Here is a 3,090-nt window from a genome sequence, read left to right as displayed (position 1 = left end):
TTGATTATAATGCCGTTACGTGTCGAAGCAGTAATTTACGTCATCCTACCACTGCAACACGGGGAATAGAGAGAAATGAGCACACGCTACGAATCGTCTCAATCACTCCCTAGAGTCGTAAGGCGCATTGAAGGGTGCACCCCCATCATTAATCGTTGCGCCTCTGTGAAAGGAAAGCTCTTGGGCAGTCTTTGAAACAGCTCGGATGAAACACTTGATTGCTTCCATGTGCATCTGGAGCCCACTTCTTATTTTCACTTCACGCCGCCCAAAGCATTTCTAAAACAGGAGATTCGCGTTTGGGAATGCGCCCTGCCCTACAAATAAAACAGGTCTACGGGTCTGAAACCTGCTCCACAGAAAACAGCTCTGTTGCGCTTTTGATCAAAGGGAGATTCACTGTTCTTACTTTTTGATGACATAACACCCAAAGGGGCTTCTTTGGAGCTGGATTCCAACCAGCATCCTTAAGTTTCTTGGCGGTATCCTTTACAGTCCTCTGTTCGGTCGACAAGGGACTGAAGGGGGCAGCTTTCCTCACACATACAGTGCAATGTACTGTACTGTTCCCGTTCATCGAATTCGCAGTTCTGCATCAGACCTCTAACTCGTTACATTAGCTTGGATTTAAGCCACGAAGCAGGCTTCTACTGTATAAACGTCTAGGGGAATCACAAACTATTTGAGAGGCCATCATCCCAGGGGGAACTGACAAAGTCTATCCCTAAACACCTAGCGCAGTCTCTCGAGAGACTGTCAAAAATCGCTTTCTCCGTTTGCGTTGCAAGTAAGTGAAAACGCGGTCTCAACCCAGAGCCACTTGGCAGCAGCGGCACGTAAATACTGTCACTGCTCGATACCAACGTTAGCCTACTATACCATGTTCAGCCACCGCTAGAAAATGTACGGCTCTAGAACCGGAGCAAACGACAGGATGGCCAACGTCAAACGTGTCAGACATGGAGAGCGACAAGAAAGGGATTCGAACCCATGCGTGTAGAGCACAATGGAGCAGCAGTCCATCGCCTTAACCACTCGGCCACCTCGTCGAGTAAGCTAGGCTGTCCGGACATGGCTTGGCGCACTCCAGATGATCTTTTTCTTTTTTTTCCCTCGTACTCGAGGGTCATTTTCCTGTTCCACATGCGATTTCAACATTTTCCTTGGGAGATGTCAAGCCAGCAAGCCACTGCTGTGGTTCAGTGGCCAGTGTGCAGTTCAGTGGCCCTGTTGTACACAGAAAGCACATTGAGCTCCTTGGACATGAAAAGTTCCAGATAAAAGCCATTTGTCATCCTTTCTCTTGGTGTCGATGTTGCTATTGTATGTAAAGGTGGCAACTTGCTCAGCGAGCAGGCGGAGCAAGTTGCAATGCAGATGTGTCTGAGTGGTGACATAGTCTTGCAATGCAGATGTGTCTGAGTGGTGTGTCCAAGTGGCTGCAAAAGGACAGCACTCTCGGGGCGCCGTGGCTTAGTTGGTTAAAGCGCTTGTCTCTTAAACAGGAGACCCTGGGTTTGAATCCCAGTGGTGCCTTTTTTGTTCCGTCTTCTCGAACAGAACTGGTCATTATGGACAACCGCCTACGGCTAGACTTAATTAAATGCAAGTATTCACTTCCTGTCTTTAACGCGACTTGTTTTTCTTAAAATGGATGCAACTTGCAAAACTTGAAATACAAACCTTGCTAATCAGCGCTAGCGGCTGGCAAAAAAAAAAGAAGTCAGCAATGTTTTTTTTCTTTAACCTTAACCCTGCTAATGGAGAAGAGTTAAACGGCCGAGTCTAGGCAGCTTAAACGGTGCGCACGTCGGGTTCTTAGCTGAAAGGGTGGTAAATCACGCTCACCCCAGTCCTTAATCTTTTAAAGAGGATACAAAATTGAACCTAGTCGCCACATCACATACATCCTGTTCAGTGATAAAAAGGTAACATCTATCCTTGCTCCAGAGTCAATCTTACGTTGAGGGCATCTTTTTTTTTTAACTTTACCGTGAATCGGGCTCGGCTGCACAGAGGAGAGAGCAGAGCAATGAGGTCACGGGGACAGGGGAGTCACATGCTGGCGGTTTGAATACGCGGAAGATCACTGAGGGATCCACAGTATATGGACCCTCCGTGCGCCATCAGTCCGCACTCCGGACTCTGAATCCTTTCCCCGGAGTAAATCTGTTACATTGAAAGAATGCTTCTCGCAGGTTAAAAGAGGGACCCTTGTTAATTGGAGAAATCAATGATTTCGAATGAATTCTGTATGCTTTAAAAGACAGCTATACACAGAAAACATGCAGGACACTGGTCATGATGTTTCCCGAGCCGAAACACTCTTTTCAAACTGTCAAAGGTTTGCTTTGCGAACGCTGCAGGACATCGCACAATCTCTTTTGAACGGGGACAAACGATTTCTTAGGGGGCGCAGTAAGTACAGACGTTTAAAAAGCTCCACTCATGCCGAAGATGCAGTATGAAGAAGCGCAACCTAACGTTTCACAGACAAAAGCCGGGCGCCGCTACGAGCAATACGAAATCAAACTGACAGCACACGGCGTTTCGCGCTGACTCAAAAGTGATCTCGACAGACGCTGTTCTCTGTATAACGCTGAAAGAGCTAAAGAGCGTTTCTGTGGAGACGTAACAAGCTCGTTTCTTTCTACCATGATGTCACCATGACAAAATCTGCCTTTAAACACCTTGCTCAGTCTCTGACGAGACTGTCAAAAATTGCCTTCACCGATTGTGTTGCAAACCGGTGGAAGCGGGGTATTGGGAAAAGTTTTCAACTAGCAATAATCGCGCCTCGGCTAAACCTCACAGGCTACGATACTGCCACTGCGCAAAGCTGACGATTGCCAGGCAACCGCGGGGATCCTATGGAAATCGTTATCGATCGTCTCATGGCATGTCGTTGCTGTAACGCTTCATATTTGTCGTCTTCTTCTTCTTCTAGCTTGAGGTTTTGAAGAATTTCATGACAGACAAGGGCTCCGTCGGGAACAAAGGGCGTTGTGAGAAAACCGTTGCTTATTTTCAGCAGCAGAAATACAACCCTTTAAATACAAGATGACAGAACAATGACGAAGGGCATGCCGG

The 3,090-nt window shown here is 47.2% G+C and overlaps 1 non-coding gene across 1 annotated transcript; it reads right to left on the bottom strand.

The window, feature by feature from the left end:
- Window positions 1-2,699: 2,699 nt before the first annotated feature.
- LOC138235596 (U4 spliceosomal RNA) lies at window positions 2,700-2,841 on the bottom strand. Its single transcript, XR_011188273.1, has one exon. It is a non-coding gene; the product is annotated as a U4 spliceosomal RNA (small nuclear RNA).
- Window positions 2,842-3,090: the final 249 nt, after the last annotated feature.

Source organism: Lepisosteus oculatus, unplaced genomic scaffold (assembly GCF_040954835.1).
Source record: "Lepisosteus oculatus isolate fLepOcu1 unplaced genomic scaffold, fLepOcu1.hap2 HAP2_SCAFFOLD_82, whole genome shotgun sequence".
NCBI lineage: Eukaryota > Metazoa > Chordata > Actinopteri > Semionotiformes > Lepisosteidae > Lepisosteus > Lepisosteus oculatus.
This window is presented reverse-complemented; position numbering and strand designations above follow the sequence as displayed.